The sequence below is a fragment of the Apostichopus japonicus genome, chromosome 12, assembly GCF_037975245.1.
Source record: "Apostichopus japonicus isolate 1M-3 chromosome 12, ASM3797524v1, whole genome shotgun sequence".
Classification (NCBI taxonomy): Eukaryota; Metazoa; Echinodermata; class Holothuroidea; order Aspidochirotida; family Stichopodidae; genus Apostichopus; species Apostichopus japonicus.
Window position 1 is genome coordinate 14,390,259 of NC_092572.1, and position 18,657 is coordinate 14,408,915.

General features: G+C 36.5%; 1 long non-coding RNA gene across 1 annotated transcript; it reads left to right on the forward strand.

Moving 5' to 3' along the window:
* Positions 1 to 16,023: 16,023 nt before the first annotated feature.
* LOC139977430 (uncharacterized) lies at positions 16,024 to 17,267 on the forward strand. Its single transcript, XR_011796534.1, has 3 exons — positions 16,024 to 16,136; positions 16,863 to 16,917; positions 17,162 to 17,267. It is a non-coding gene; the product is annotated as an uncharacterized lncRNA (long non-coding RNA).
* Positions 17,268 to 18,657: the final 1,390 nt, after the last annotated feature.

The following is an 18,657-nucleotide window of genomic DNA, read 5'->3' on the forward strand; positions in this document are numbered from 1 at the left end:
TTTTACCAACAGAAGAAATAAAATTATTTTTTTTTAGCAAACGCATGCGTTATACTAAGCTATAGAACCAAGTTATTGTTTAAAAGTGCCCCAGACAGCATAATTTCATAAGAATAATTTCCCCAGAACATCTCCTTAAAAAGGAGTTCACTGCAATAATCTAATGATCATCCAGCCTTCTTCATAAAATCATTGATCCGCCCGTGATAATGTGTAATATAATCACCTTGTTAAATGTCCCTTTAAACTGCACTGTACCCCTCAACCCCTCCCCTCCCCGCCCAACACCCTCAATTACTGAACTCTTCAAAAAGGCTCTGCTAACTTCAATATTTCTATAGTTAATGATGAACAATTTCCAACGCCTCTAATATACACTTCATCTGAAGAGCTGTATTTTCAGCAATATAACAATGTTGCATGTTACTTGGATTTGAGTTAAAGAATTTATTGTTTTTTATCCATGAAAGCAATGATAACTAAGAAAATATCGCATCATTTAGATTAAGCAAGGAAAATAAAACTTCTGGATCATGTATTCAAAACTCAAATAAAACTTGTACATGTATTTAATCTAGTTGAACCAGGTCTTGCAAACTGGCCAGTATTCTCCGTCGAGAAAGGTGGAACAGCAGTGGTGCCGTGTGTACCGAAAGGCGATGAGACGGCTTACTTCTGGAGTAAAGGAGAAGATTTTGCAACTAGCCAGAGGGTAGCATCAAGAGTGCTTGGCATCCCTAGCTCTGATTCGGAGAAATATTTAGTGAATGAGGATGGTAGTCTCGTCATTTACAATGTTACCCTAGCAGAAGGGGGAAGATATCATTAGAGAATTGTATCAGAAAATACCAACTGTCGCGGGGCTGTGTCGATTGAGGTCACGGTGAATGGTAAGTACCGTTGTTAATCATGTGTATCTTGTAACATAGTACTGCAACTCTTAGGTAAATATTTGAAGCATGTTTGAAAATATCTTTCCCTGTACACAATGAACATCCTATCATATTAATCTTGTAAACAATTCATCCCTTCTATGAACTGATTGCATGGACGATGAAAGCTCAAAAAACAATTTGCTTGGTAGTGTACATTTTTTAAAGACTGTTTTCGACTATTTATGGGTTTAAAATCGTGGTTTTGTAAGTGTTTGTGACACATTCAGTATTAGGTATTTTCGAAAGTTGGAACAAACCTTACATCTTTGATATTCTGTGAATGAAAGGGTTAAGTTTGTAATGTTTCTTACATTCACATTCGGAATCGAACAATGTGAACTCAGTGAAAGTTGCACTCTTCAAGTGGAGCCCTCTAAGGAAACGAAATTAACTTGTACGGCAAAAGGTGGCGCATCATCGTTATCTTTGAAATGGTTTAATGGTTCAAAAGAACAATGGTTCAGTGAACATCTCTTGAATGAAGAATCCAGTACAATATCAGAAACAATTACGGTGCCGAATGAGTTTGGATTACCTCTGACATGTGAAGCTATTGTTCGTGAAGATGGACACGTATGTGCAAGACTTGCCCATGTCAGACTGGACAAAAAAGATACAGCTAAAGAACAAACACTTGCAAGTAAACTAAGGGCGTATATATCAATCCGTTAATCTATGTAATATCCTCCCTCGATCCATTCAGTCATCCGTCCGTCTGTCAGGGTGTCCGCCTGTTTGTCTGTCAGCCCAACTGTTTAACACATTCATCCAGCCAAACAAGTGACCTTCTTTACTTGTATATATTTTTAAATGTTTATATATTTATATATATATATATATATTTATATATATATATATGTGTGTGTGTGTGTGTGTGTGTGTGTGTGTATCATATGATGTCTACTTATGATTCTAAATCAAAATGGGTCGATCGAACAAAGAAAGAATTTTGTTATTTTTTCTTCAGATTAATCATCAGCTAGATGGATCGTACAGCTCTTTCTGCTTGTAGTTGAAACCTTGTTTACTGTTTTCCTACTGATCTATATATACGGTATGTAAAGTAAACTACCTAAACTTACAAATAGTGTTTACGATTTTCATTTTTACTAATTAATTTGCATGTTTATTTCTTTAATTTTAGCAAGAAGGGAAACATATGAAAAAAAGAAAAAAAAAGTAAGACTTCTGTTATTGGAAGAACTTAAAATTAAACCAGAATTTTGGGTTAGTGGGCTGCAAAATATATAAAGGTTCATATGAGAATCGCTGGAATTTGTAAAATAAAGAGGTGTACTCTTTATATGGTTTGACTTGACAATATGAAGACATGTGAGATAGCGGATCTTAAATTTGTAAAAAAAGTCTCAAAAGGATTTAAGTTGTAATAATCCAGAAGTCTCAGTTCAGATATTGTTCATTGCAGTTGCCGTCATTGTACGCCTTCGTCACCTCGGAGTACATTCTCTTGGATACGCACGATTTATCCTCTTGTTTCCCGAAGTGGTGTTTAATAAAGTGTGATCAGTATGCTGATGATCTTCGTCTTGGAAGTTAGAGCTTGATATTCAAAGGCTTCGTGGTCGAAGCATAACATCAACATCAATGGTGAAGAATGGAAGGTAACAATTGTCTTTTGTAACCGGTGACTAGTAACTAAAAAACACAATCGGCTGGAGTTTGCTTATCTGGAAATGACTTTATGTAATCATTACGTAATATTTCTATAATCCCAGCGCGGAATACGTTATCCCTTTAAGGTATTTGATTCTACATGAGAATGCAAAATTGTATTTTATATGAGCGGGCAAAATGGATCACGTGTAAAGAGAGGCTTTGTATCCGAGCCTTTCTCGTTCAAAAGGTCCTTATCGAGAGAGTAGTGACCCTACAGAATCGTCATTCCGAAAGTATTGTGTGCTGCATTAATCACGGTGCATAGTGCGAGACTTCTTTTACTATTTTAGAGAAATCAGATGGTGACATTTGCCCAGCACCGTTGCGTAATGAATGTCACAGACTGTACCATTTTCTCTTGATAATAACGTGTCAGTAACAGAGCGAACCATCCGATGACCAAACAATAACACATCCCAGTCATGAATTCCTTTGCTAGCAGATAAATTCATGATTAAGTTCAGGTTAATTGATGACCAAGTGCTCACACGTGCCAGCTAGGACGTGTTTTCAGTGAAGCAAAGTTAATAATGTAATGTCATGGTTCCTTTTATTTTTATCCATACGAGGTAAACCCGTCATTATTATTTTTTTTTGTTCTCTGGGACAAAATCAAATGTTACGGACTATTAGTAGCAGAAAATGACACAAAGTCTGAAAGTATTGCAGACTAGCCTAGTACTGTCAAGAAAGAATCATTTCGGTTCGTATATTACATTTTGAAAAATAACAACGATTTAAGCAGTTTATTTAACAACAAAATAACGTATTGCAATTTTATTCCTCAAAAAAAAGGCTTGACGTTATATTGACTCATTTTTTGGTAATACGCAACATGTGATTCCTTTACTAATGTGAGAGTAATGTATTTCCCATGTCCATCCACATATCCGTTTGTTAAAAAAAACATGAAAACCACATCGGGACAATCTCAAAATAGTAAATTTATATTATTCCTGTTACTTTAAAAAAAAATGTAACTGGATAATGACAATTCCGTATCCACTAAGCATGCCATTTCCATTATATTGCATGGTAAAACAAATGCTTGTTTAAAAAAATGATAACATCACTTCCCCGTAGCCCTGGCTATACCCGTAAAGAAGTGACGGGAGAAAGCAATAAAAACAAAAATAAACACTTGATATTATTACTACTAGACGCTATAAAACATAAATTACTCTTCTAAAGAACACTTTCGAAAACTTGGAATGTTCACTTATTAAGCACTTTAAAGGAGATGCGAACATGTCGTTGGCGGTAAACTGTGTATCCTGTGTTGACGGACTTGGACTGGTACTTTAAGCATATACAACGCATATGAACTAGAAAGAACAAAAACAAAATAACACACTCATACAAGTAAATATTCAATCACAATCTTGCTATAATTGAACGATGTTAACATCAATAAATGCACACTATAAATTAATCTGCCTTTTTTTTAAGTCAATTGATTGCTTTATTGCCCCACGAAACCATGGTTGATACAGTAGCATAGTATCTGTAATTACAGGAAGTGTTTCAGGCTAAGTTGTATCGTCAAACCATATAGATATTGCCCAACAAACCGTTGTTTATACTCATTTCAGTAAGAGCAGTGGTGTTATTTATTCGAAGTTACTGTTTTGCTGACTGTTAAGACAGAATGCACCTTCATTTATAACGTGTTACTCCAAGAAATGGCAGCTCGACACGAGAGCTATCGACAATGATCGCATCCTCCATAACAACATCAAAGTCGTTTCACATCAAAGTGATATTACGTAGAGTGAAACATCCTGTATTGGTAATACATGTAAGCATCCAATCAAGCTATTGACAGCATCATTTTGTCAGTAACACTGAAAAATGAGCTAGCAAATTTGAATTATTAAAATAAAATGATCATCTCCAGTCTAAAAAACTACCTAATTATATCAAAAATCAACAAAACCGAAGGAAATAGAGCATAATAAGAAACACCTGCCTGATTCATACATGTACTGTACTGGAGACTAGGGGTTCACTAAATAGACATTTTTTAAACATGCTATTAAATAGCTGCTATATCGCGCCCCTTAGTGGATTTGTGTGCATAATTGGATGGTTCCATATGGTAAAACAATAGCATGGGGACGACTCATTTGTAAATGCGCCCTTTCATACCACTGCCATAATGACATTTTCTACGCTCGTTTCTATGCCTGGCTTGGAGGATTGATTAAGTAACACACTCGCTAATGTTTCAGACTGATAACCTTGAAAGTTGCAGAAGTGGCCAGCGGCGAAAAATTAACGGAAGTTTTATACTAAATAGCGGGTTTTTAAATCTTATTAAAAGGAAGGGATTTTTGTCCCCTAAGAAGTATCACCATGACAAATATCGAAACAATACCAATCTCTCAACCCGTCAACCACCCCCCTCCAAGAACTCTGTATACATGCCTGTATAACCGTCGCAAAAAAAAAAAAAAACGAACAACATACCTAAGTTTGATAACATATCTATCACTGCAAACTAAGGAACACAAATGAGGCATAGTCGCTTGTATCAAATTTTTGTTTATATTTGGGAATTTTTAACTTCCGTTTTAAGATGTATTCATCACATTTGTATGAACTAGCCTACCATTATACATATTACACGTTGTACTTTGTTATACGTGCATTCATTTCAAGCCGCTCTTTTTTTCTCTTTTTTGATTATACACGTTATTCCTGTTTCGCCTGACAGTAGTGTATTCACTACAATACCATCAATGCATGCGCACTATCACATGGTGGGACATGTAGCTAATAATGTTAGCCTAAGGCAACTGCATTATTTGTGTAAAGTTCCGTACAAGTTACAACACATTTTATTTGAATATCAATGTATTTTCAGTTCCTATTCATAGATTGAACAGAGTGCTAGCAGAAACTCAGGCCACAACATCTGCTGAACCGAGAAGCTGATTTCTCTTTAAAATGTCTTTAAAGTGGAGAATATTAGTTTTACTGCGCTTTGTTTTCATAATGGCAATTGTTTCTACTCTTACGTTAGTTGGTAAGGAAACGAAAGTCATTAATACATTTCACAGTGCTCCGTCTCGTATTCTTCTTTAAAATTAGAAATGAAAAGGACACAATCTAATCAAAATACAGAATGAAAACCTAGCTTTGATAAAATATCACCAAACTTTGCGTGTCTTATGATATGATGAGATTATTCCATTCTAGCATTTTTATTTCAGATTCTTCAAAAAAACAGGATAACAAGGGAAGACAGGAGATAACAACTGGCTAATATTGGTTCTTCGGCAAGGATTAAATGCTCCTTCGAAACATTTCGTAATCAATATGTAGTACAGTGGTTACACGGAGAGAAAGTAGTAATAGTTGACTTACCATTTAAGAATGAGGAGGACAATACTTGTGGAACGGAAAGAATTGACACCACCGCGTCACTTATAATTAAGAATACTACCTATCATTACGCAGGAAATTATACGTGTACACAAATAACAAGCGCAGGAGGAAAATGGGTGGACCAGAACTGGCTGTTAATAGTACAAGGTGAGGTATGTTGCGATATGTGTCATGTATATTTTTTTCATAAAAACTAAACCTCCTAAGGTGCTAACAGAATTTCAGGAAACAGTTTACCATGTAATTTCAAGTTTCAACTAAACTTAAAATATATCACATACACTGAACCACTTCGAGTGATGTTTTTTTGAAGCTTTTCCATTTTATACTTTACAAATTATATAGCAGTATCATTTTGTGTTTGTCAGATGGACCAATTGTTTTAATCAATAACAACGGTTATGCAAACTGAATCCATTCCGGCGACATGTTGTGTGGAATTTTCACACGCCGTTTTTCACGTAAAATATCCTTGGTCGATTGATGTCAGGCTAAGATGCACTTTATAAAAAATTCGCTTAAACATGTGGTATCTTAAAGGTAAAACGCAAACCTTACAATTGTCTTAACGCTGACTTAAAACTTAATCTGACATTTTTTTGCGCACAGATGTTTTGTTTTTCCTGCTCAAAAATTTGGGTCGTTTGGGATGTAAGGGATTCTGTAGGGATTACACTATGACACCAAATTGAAAACATACATGCTCAAAACGAGTTTTAAACTCTCACCCCTCCCCCCCCCGCCCTCCCAAAATATATGAACCAAATATATTAGCTAGAGGTTGCAACTTCTGTAAAGATCGAAATATGCGTCCACATTTAACATTCTTTAAGCAAGAAATATGTTACAAATAACCTAACAGCATTTATGTATCTAGCTTGGACTGTGTATAACAAGTTAAATTAATGAATCAACAGCCGGTTCATTGGTGTCATGAATGCTTTACAACTACAATAAGTTCTATTTACTACCGTATTTTAGCTTGGCTGTTCTTAACCTTATACAGTCCCTGCTACGGTCGTGACATTGGCCGGGCCGCGAATATTTTTTTCCCAAACTGAACTGACACTGAAATTATTTCCTCGATTCTGATTGGCTGATCAAAACCGGAATGGTAGTCGGCGTTTATGAATGAATGTATGTGACACTGTTAGTGTTGATCATACCAATCCTCATACCAATCCCTCCATATACAGGCTAAGTTAAAGTATGTAGGCCTAAGTGTGCCTACATGTAGATACAATGTGAGGCTTCCAGTTATCAAGAGCTACTGCAAGGGCGGTAGGGCCTATATTACTGAATTTGAGATCTCGAACTAGTACGAATACGTATATACGGTTAATGCAGGCCTACTATGTCACCATGTATAAGAACTTCTAATTGTGCAGGTAAACATATGTGTTTCCGTACGTATAGGTTATTATGCTATATACAACTAGTTAACAAGTCAAAAGACACAGACATATCGTCAATTGCCATGTTTGTGTACACTCACTGGCTGACACACACTCGCTTGCGCGTCTTCATGGCCACTACATATTCGACTAGGCCTATCATGATTCATTGACTGAATACATTTTGAATTTATGATTATAAAACTAAAAGTATCGCAACCAAACACCACGGTACATATGTACATCGGCTACATGTATACAATTACAAACGCACTGTGTTTTATTGTGCTGTATACTATACCAGGGACGTAGCCAGGGGGGAGCAGGGGGAGCGACTGCTCCCCCCCTTTCAGTGTCGATTTTTTTTTTTTTTTAAGCTGTCGTTTTTTTAGCATGGTATTTTGTCAGTGCTCTTTTGATCTTGAATACTCGCAAGCTCCGTTAAGTCGATTATAATCGTAGTAACATTCACGCCTACTGATTCAGCACTTACTTAGTTTGGCAGATGCAATTAGCTAAATTTAGTCTATAGCCTATTACAAGTATACAGTTGGCCACTGCGTAATAAAATACATATTGCCTACCTAACCGCACTCTATGGAATGTCACGAACCGTATGCACAACAACGTCGACAACGTTCGTTCTCATCCTTTCTATGATTCGTCCTAAGTTGTTGCACGAACAGCATATTATGAAGCTAGCTAGCAATCGTACGTGATACGCACTTCCTATAATAATTATTACACTGCTAATACACTGCGATAACGATATTTGTTTTTAGGCCACTGCATATCTGGCTATATTACAAAATATGAAAGTTTATATTGTCCATCAGTTAAGTTCGTCAAATGTATTAAAGTCCAGACATTGGACAATAAACAAGAATCATCCTACTGGAAAAATTGTAAAAGAGCGCTATGTTTGTCTTTCTGATATATTATGCAAAAGAACATGTAAAAGAATTCAAACAGGATACAAAATCTGCTGATAATGATATCATATGATCAGGGGCGTAGCCAGTATGTAGCACTGTAGGCCCGGGCCTACATTTGTTTTTTTTTAAAACACCCATAATTCAAATCCATAAGCTTGCTGGACGAGTTTAAGAGTCTATAGACAGGAAAAACTATTGAAATGAACGTAGCAAGAACATGGCTAAATTAGGTGACCTATTCTTCTGTCATCTAGGCTGTCATTTCTATCGCGTGCTGTTTCATTCAACACTCTAACCGCCGAAAAAGACTAGGATCCGATCTTGTCAGTTTTTTAACATGTAGTTAAGAACCCGTTTACGCAGATAATACGTCAGTTGAGAAAACAGTTGAGAAATTTGCATCAGATGGCAATCGTCGGATAGCTCTCGCCTTCTCTTATTAGGCTAACTTAAACATTTACTAGCTACAGTTGTATCAAAGACAATTACTGGCTATAGTTGTATCAAAGACATTTCTGGCCTATCTTTGTATCTACAAGTATCAGAAGTTGAAAAGTAAGACATACTCTGTACATGTACCTTGCTAATTTTAATACATTATGTAGTATTGAATTACGTACTATTTTCAATCGTTTGTTTTTTTGGTTTACAAGTGATATTGAATGAGGTGTCTCAAGTTAGCAAGAGGCCAGGGAACCAGAATGAACACTCGGGAAGGGCTGTTTCCGGCCATCTGGGGGGTTTGTAAAACCAAAAATTTTCTTGTACGCTCCGCGCCAACCGATGGTGGCGCTCCGCTCAGATAGTCTTGCATACAACTTTGTAAATCCATATCAATCGCAAAAAGTGCTCCCCCCCCCCTTTCAAATTCCTGGCTACGTCGCTGTACTATACACAGTACAATAGGCTACATTACATGTATGTGCTGTGTAGAGCGGAGTCAAGCGAGTAAACAAACGATCGAGGACTGCCTATAATGGGCGCAGTAGTTGGGAATAGTTGCTTCACTCTATACTTTCGTTCAAATATACCTACTAAAAGTTCTGGAAGGTTGCTAATGTTAATATCTTGAATTTGATTGTGTTGATCATACTGATATCGACAGATTATGGAGGATCCATGTTGAAAACTATCACGTGCTCGCTGATAACCAATCAGAATCGAGGAAATAATTTCAGTGTCAGTTCAGTTTGGGAAAAAAAAATTCGCGGCCGGGCCACTGCATTTCAATATAGGTGATAACGTGACGATAACGTGTGTTAGCTATCGACGTCCAGTACCAGACGTTTATCTACAGAAGAATGGTTTTGGCCAATGGGAAACATGGAAAAAATTTCCACCTATTATAAAGAATGCTACCACAACCTAATATGGGAATTTCATCTAAAAGTGAACCGCGCTAACACGGGACCGTACAGATGTCACGCCAATAACTCTCTAGACACTTTTCACCATAGTAGTGGTTTGCCTTCAGAAATTTCAAGTAAGTATTGGTAATTTGCACAATGGAACTATTTCAAGATATGAAGTGTTTTCTTCAATGTCTAATCATCATTTTGCATCATCTTTATAAGTCTTCCACCTTTCTTTAAAGTGAAAAGAACATCTCAAGAAGAGCTTGCGAATGAATACGCGGAAGTTTGTAACCCTTCAAGAAGTACCACCAGCCCTCCCCAAACCTCCCAGTGAGAATGACGCCATTGGCGGAACCCGGGCATGGCCCTTTCAAATCATGCACTGGCGATGCCATCACTTTCAAATATTTAATATAAATTGTAAAATAGTTAGATATTAATTGAAGAATGATATTGTATGGGGGGGGGGCATGGATGGCAGTGGAGGACGTGTTTTCCTATGATGTGTATTATATACAGGTTTGTAAAATGTTTGCCTTCCAACTGTTTGCTTTGCCCCACTTTCCCCCTCCACTTTGGAATTTCAGATTCCCTGGTAGGTGTCCAATGGTCTTTGTCGGCTGATATTTGATTCACAAGATAAGAAAAGATAAACTTTATTGCATCTGATAGGGAAATTACATGCTTGCAGGTAAAACAGTAAGATATAAAAACGATACTATACAACAATAAGAGAACAAACAGTAGGACAATAAAAGCATAAGAAATGCTAATAACAAGGAACGGGAACAGATGGGCCGCAGCTCACAGAATGGCAAGGAATAAAAAGTATAAACAATTCACAAACGGTAAATATGATAAGAACCCAATGAAAGAAGGAAAGACAAAGGCAAGAGATTAGCGATTAAAAGATGCATTAAAAGTTCTAACAGCTTGTCCCATGAAAGATGAGGGGTAACGATTAGTATGAGCCTTCGGAGGTCTCATCCTCCCACTACGAGGGATAATACAATTATTTAATGGAGCGTGGAGAGGGTGATCGATATCCTTGAGAACTGAATGAAGCTTATCATTAACCCGACTATCAAAGACCTCGTCAACCATTGGCAAGCGTTTCCCAACAGCCCTACCTGCCCGTATAACAGTATCATCTAACACTTTCTTGGATGTCTTATTTATGTTACCAACCCAGGAAGTTATGCAGTATGACCAAACACTACTAATAATAGAGTTGTAAAAAATGGATAAAATGTTCTGGTTCACGTCAAAAGAGACTAATTTCCTCAAGCAATACATTCGTGGTTTCAAAATAGAGTACCATGTAGCTCAAGCTTACATCAACGCCTAACATGACTAGTTTTAAAGTTTTCATAAGCTTTTATATGTTTCTTTGTAATGCCATTGCTACAAAAAGTGTTTTGAAGATAAGATATTGTACCCTATTGAACACTTTTCTTTCCAGCATAGGGAGTAAAATTGCTGCCCACTTCGCACCATTTCAGGCGCTGTGCTGAAACTCGGTCAACTTTAAAAAGGGGGAGGGGTAGGAGTGTACCATCGGCCGACTAGATCCATGGGGTCAAACAATTTTCAAAGTTGGGTAATCATGTAATGTGTGTTTGTGTGTAAACAAAACGTCACCGTAAGTAAGCCCACATATCTTCAACTATGTAGGGTATGTGGTGCCGTGCATTCGTGACTTATGACATCAACGAGTTCAAGGTAAAATCAAGGAAAATATCATGTTGGCGAATATGAGAGTACGAAAATGACGATCTGGTCGAAAACAACAGACCCGTGTGGGATATCATACCATGCAATTTGTCCACGAAATATTTAATCCATAAGAAAAAGGGTGTCTTTGGCCGTGGCAATAGAGATGAGTTGAAGGTGGTACAAAGGGAACTAAAAGAGTGCATTAGGAAAGAAAAGGCAATATATAAACGTAAAATTGAGAACCATTTTGTTGACAACAACATGAATCAGGTATGGGATGGTATGCGTTTAATGATTGGATAAACCAAAAGTAAGAAGAGATCATCATTGCCCGATACCTCAGTAGAATATGCAAATGAGCTCAACCAATTTTATAATAGGTTCGACTGCGTTGATATTTTATCACAGGCTGATGAGCTGACACAAATGTTGGCAGGGCTAGAGAGTACTGAACCATTTTTAAATGTTGCTGAAGACGATGTTCGTAAAGAATTTGCTGACCTGAGTGCTGCAAAGGCTGCTGGTCCAGACCAGCTTAGTCCCCGGGTATTGAAATACTGCGCCAATCAGCTTGCTTACATTTTTACGTCTAGTTTTAACCTTTCATTTAGACAGAAAACAATTCCCGCAATGTAGAAACAGTCATGTATCATTCCTGTGCCAAAGAAGGCAAACATCACATGCATGAATGACCTCCGGCCCGTGGCCCTGACTTCTGTTGCGATGAAATCCTGCGAGCGCATTGTGTTAAGGTACATGAAACCCTTAGTGAGTGAACACCTTGATCCGCTGCAATTTGCTTATCGTGCAAAGCGCAATACCGAGGACGCAATTCTTTATTGCTTAGAGAAAGTGTATTCCCATCTGGAAAAGTCAAATGCAGGTCATTCTGCTAAAATTACGTATTTCGACTTTTCCTCTGCATTTAACACGATCCAACCACATGTTTTGGTACATAAGTTGCTAAACATGAACGTCCCGCATAACCTGCTCACATGGTTATTCAATTATCTCACTAGTAGGTCGCAGTATGTTAGGATTAACCAGTCCAACTGTGTGTCCAACACATTAGTTTCTGGCACTGGTGCACCACAGGGAACTGTTCTTGCCCCGTTTTTATTCACTGTTTATACTTTAGATGGTAGATCATCACATGACAGCTGCCCTCTAATTAAATTTGCTGATGATACTGCATTAGTGGGTTTGATTACATTAGATGATGGAGGTGAATATTTGTCTCAAATAAATTGGTTTGTAGACTAATGTGATCAAAATTTCCTTGAGCTTAACCTGGAGAAGACAAAGGAAATGGTGATTGATTTTAGGAAAGGAGATCATGAACCTCCTCCTGTTGTTATCAAAGACCTGGCTGTAAACCGTGTCTCGTCCTATAAGTACCTTGGCGTAGTTTTGGATGGTCAGCTGAATTGGCATGACCACATTGATTATTTGGTAAGACGGATCAATCCAAGACTCTATTGCTTGCGGAAATGAATACCTTCAACATCAGTAGAAAGATTCTTTCTATTTTCTACAATCTGTGATTTTCAGTGTGTGGTCATATTGCATTAATTGCTGGGGAGGTAATGTCAATGGTACCGACAGAAAACGGATAGATTCTATTATAAGTCAAGTCAGTCGCATCCTAGGCGAACGTCAGCAGTCAGTGAACACCTCATATCATCTTCACCTTCAAAGTAAACTTGCTGGGGTTCTCAACAACAGTAGCCACCCTCTACACATAAATTTGGAAAGTGCAATAATACCCCGCAGTGGGCGGATGAGACTACCCCGTGCCGTAACAAATCCTCTTTTATACATCGTTGTATTAAACGTCATAATGAATCTTTTACTCGTTAGGTCAGTAATCTTGCTCATTGTGCAATCCATTGTTTCACTAGTATCTCTGGTGCTGTTTTACTGTATTTTGTATTTTACCGTTTTTACGTATCTTGCCAGCTTTGTTTTAAGTCTTATGTCTTAGTATTTGAGAGCCTGATATATTTTGTGTGTATTTTATGTACTGTACGTATGTTTTATATTGTGAGCATCAATTGCCCAGTTTGGGATGCAATAAAGAGTATCTGAGTCTGAATCTGAATTTGCTTTAAGACACCAAAGGTCACGTAATAAAGGAGGTCAAAGTTCAAACTTAGCCAAACCTGGTGGGGATGTAAAAGTCAAATAGTAAAGAAATCAGCATCGTAGATATAACTCGTATGCAAAATAAATGTCCCGATCTTACAATACAAGTGCGTTAACAACTATGTAGTTAAAGTACAAAATGGTCAAATGTCATAGAAGAAATCATAGAAAACAACAAATATAACAAAATACCAATATGGCCTGAACTCTTACATATTGTCTGCCTAGTATCTAATACAAAATGACAAATATTACGAAATCAATGTACGTAAAGGTCAAAGTTGGCCAAACTTGTACACTGTTTCATTTATTTAATTGTGCTGTAAACTATTTTCAAGCTTCAAGTTAAGGGGATGCCGACCATTAAAGGTTATTTATTAACAAAATTGCTATATTAACTAACGATATAATAACTAAGTAGTGCTGTACCCGCGAGGAAGTGCTGTAGTGAAATGCATTGTTTGTATGAATGTTAATTATTACATATACACCCAAATTCGAAAATTAGATATGAGACTCCATGTATTGCCTACTCATTTTGTTGATATATATATATATACAGAGTTGGTCTTCCATTATAGATATAGGCGTAGAAGCCCAATATGATTTGGGAGGGGGGGGGGGGGCTGTAACGACTTTCCCGAAAAATATAACAACCAAACTTTTTCGCGCGATCCGCGCGCGTTTCAACATCTTAATGTACATATCATATAACGCACGTCGGTTATTGCATCGCATGCTAATTGCATACAAGCATTTGCCGTGTCATTACCCTTCAGTATTGGTTAAAACTGTCGGGGAAGTCGTTACAATAATACTGATAAGTAATATAAGTTTGACAATTGAAAAACACACTGGTGAATTACCGAATATATAAAGGTGCTGGTGCAATTCAAATCACCAGGCATTTCACTCACCAACATACCCTCAACCAGTTGTTTTTACTTTCAGTAGGTGCCCGAAAAATTCTCAGCATATTGCCCGAATTTTCACAAGAATATTTGGTTGTGGGGCTGTAGCCCCCACCCCCCACGCCAGCCCCCTCTCCACCCCCGCCTCCTACGCATTTGATTATAGACACACGTGTAGGTTGTCTATTGCATTCAAATACTAATGAGCAAGGTAACCTGAAGCTACATGAACAGTTCAGACAGTAAATGATTATCCATTTTAACCGAAAATGTTAACGTATCACAATCCAAATAACGTTTAGTGACTATTAAGGCTGTAAAAATTCTGTGAAACAAACTTTGAAGCCCTGGCAGCGTTTGTTGTTAATTTACTTAATATGTATTTCTTTATTTGTCATTTTCACAGTCAGCATTTCCACGTTTATCAAGGAATATATCCAAACAGCTGTCAGCCTACTCGTCGGTGTACTAGTCATCATCATTGTAATAGCAATGGCTATTTGTCAAAGTAAGAATATTATTTTGATAGTTTTACGATCGAGTCTTCTAAGAAAAGGGTCAGTTAGTTTTTCGAAAGCGAACTTAGCTGTTACAGTTGGCAGTCGGATACGTTTTCTGCAAGTGTCTCTCCGTAACAATATGTTTGTTACGACATGTCCTTTAGAGGCTTTGTAATGCTTTATTGCTTTTGAAATTTACCCATTGATGGTTAAGTCCATACCAAACATACATTGCAATATATGCTTGAAGAGATTATTATTTATAAATTTGTTTCATCATGATCGTTCTGTTTTTTATACTTCATGGCCGACATCTTATATTTTGTATCCTGCTTTCTTAGGGCGCAATGCTTCGCGACACATCCGTCCTACAATCAGAAGGTATAGTACTTTCAATAGAACAAATTTTGATATGATAGGCACCAAAAAATGTATATTAAACTATTCTGAACGCATAAGCATTTGACAAACATTTATAGAAAACCAAAAACTAACTTATTCCATTAATAGCTTAAGACACTGGATTTTCGATTGATAAACCTGGATTATCACATCAGTGTGGAATATTTACCGTCTTACCTGATTTATCGGTCAGAAATCTTTGTCAACTCTCTAATGGCTTGGGTTAAATATTTGTGATTATAAAGTAACGTAGGCTCAGGATTTCGGTTAAATGTGAACATAAAGGCAGAAACACCAGACATGGACAAAACGGGAATAAAAAGTTGCAAAGCCTGGACCAGTCACAGTGGCATTGTAGGGCAGATAATTACTATTATAATTACAGTATTTTAATGAATTAAATAATGGAGATTTTAGTATTACTATAATAGAGATTCCGTCTTTTCACGCTATGACGATTTGTAAATTGTCTTTCTTTATAGCTAACATTGTCATCCGATAGAGTTGGCATATAATGTTATCAAATAAGAGTTGTAATTAATATATGCTACCGTAAGTCTCCACTCAATATAGGACAAGTAGAGATCAACGATGCCATTTTTTATAGTGAAGAAACTACAGAACAAATATCTATGTTCAACATTTGTAACATGCTTTATATTTTAGATATCGGGGGATTATTCGTAATTCTCTCCACTTTGGCAACGATTCAAATCCGATCCCTAATGTTCCCGACGTTTGCCGAAATGTAGCACCATTACCTCCAGATACAAGAAGTATGTGTACAACCATTCCGACTTTCTTTGTAGACTCCACTCTTCATTAAAGTTAAAGATGCAATTCATTTTGTTTTAAATGTTAACAGATTTCCTTTATACTTTTTCTAGTATTTTTGTTGTAAATCATTGCAATTATTAAAACGTAAAATGTAATTTTTAGTTTTTAGTTTAATTTCATTAATTATCTTTCCACTTGATGGTTACAAATAAATCAGATATCCTCTTTTTCCTTTCTCAAATTCGCTGCCTTGAAACAAGAATACGTTCAAATAAGACAGGGATTCACTGTATATTTTTTTCTGACAAAAAAGGGAGGCGAAAACCTCCGTAGAAAAAAAGAAATATATTCCAATGACGATGTTATTACAAGGCAATAAATCTGTTAACTGCTCTTTGTGAGTAATCTGAATATTGCTAATAGTTTTCCTCATACAAGGTCGCCTTCATCAGTGATTCATTGTTAGAATTAACAGACGATTTGAGCAAATATTTGTATCGAGCTTCAGTGATAATAGACAGTCTGTGTACGGTGAGTTGAAGAACTTGACTGTTTGTCAATAGCGCCTTTAGATTCTGCGCTATCATAACTTTCTGAAACTTATTTGCCTGAGATATTACGGTAAATATTCATACGTCTTGATCTATTTACCAAGAGGAAGAAACCGAATGTGTAACCGGTCGTGCATCCCGCCAACAATTTTAAATTATATTATTGCATTGCAGATATACCTGTTTCTGAACGTGGTATCCGAGACGAATTACTTGAAACATATGAAGAGTGAGTTGCTCCATTGCTTTACCCAAGCCTGGTCTGATTTGAGTAAATCATAATATCGACTCAACACGATCGAGCGGTCCCATGACGCTGGGCTGAAAGTAGCTGGTAGATTGCTTAGATGAAATCATTACATGTATTAATAGAGGCATCCAGGTCAATTAAAAATAGATGACGTTAGTATTTTATGGACGTTGGAGAAAGGTTAATTATTTTTCATTTTTTTGCTGTATACTTGAACATATAGACTCCAGGAAAAAGACGACAACAAAGAAGAACAACTGGTCAATCCTCTCTTGTCCAACGAAATGGTAAACTACGCCGTTGTACTTAAGAAAAGGTGATAATATTTATTTTAAAAATTCCATATGTAACATATTTGATGATCTGTCGACAGCATCTGTTCATACTAAGTATTAATTTCTGCTGTGCTCTAATATTTTTGTTATCGTGTTGCTAATGCACAGCCGGTGTTAACAGACAACATAAAGAAAGAAAAAATCAGATTCTGCAGGAAACACTTCTGTGGTGGACAACATGTATGATGAGAATTTCCGCTATTGCCACACCTAAATAAACCTTTAAGTGGACGAAGCGCTCTTATGAAACCTAAAATATACCAGTTCTAAGTTCATATTTCTCATTCAGTCATTGTTTATATCATGGAAGCTTATCAACCTAGGATCCTTCATGATAATGCTCAACCTACAATATTAAAGCAAATCTGGTTGTAAATTAATTTAAATTTTAACATTCCAATAAAATATGAGAATAGAAGACAAACATGGCTGAAAACAGAAGACCGAAATAGAAAATGTACAACCTATTTTGGTGAAAAAACAAATGTATGATTTTTTGGGGGCTGTTTTCGGTAACTCTATCAAGAGAAATGTATTTCTTTCATCAAAGATATACATGTGCTTCGAGTGCAAAATTATGTTTAAGAAAATATTGATTTTATCTGCAAAATTAAGTAACCTTGTAGTTTAAGAGACTTGAACAAATCATAATGAACTATTTAAAGGTTTCGTATCTCTTTCGTACTTCGGGTCTACAACCCTTATACAACTCCAAAGCTACTGAAACTTGTTGAGCCTGACGTGTTCAACCTAGGAAGATTTTCATCAGAGGCTGACTGAAACGAAAAGAGACTAAAGACACATTTGAGAGGGACGGATAGACAAACAAAAAGATAGCAGTGGATAGGCACATTATGGTTAAAATGAAGGACAAGAAATATTTATCTTGGATGGTATTGATACCTACACAAGCTTTTTGCTTTTTCCTTTATGAACAGTTTTTTAACAGGTCTTCTTTCCTTTTGTTTATTTCCTTGATTTGCAGTAGTGCGAATCATATAGACTGAAACAGGAATTACAAAATAGTAGCATTAGGGTGTTTATATTACTACTATAGATATTTACAAAGTAGCAATGTTTGTTCACGACTTGTCATTGAATTACATGTTTTTTTTAATCTGTCTTTCAAAACGTCTGAAAAAAGCACAAAAATCGACCAGCAGAAAGAAATGAAGAATGAAAATGATGATGTTACATTCAACCAGTGTGAGGAATCAGCGAGTTACTCTGTTTTGAGACCCAAATATTAACGTTCAATATGCTAAAATATTTAAGAAAGAAGTTAATTACTTTAAAGCCACATGTTGTGTTGGGTTATTAATCTGGATCATATCCACCATGGTATGTACTTTATACATCATTTCATCATAGTGCATCGGGCGCT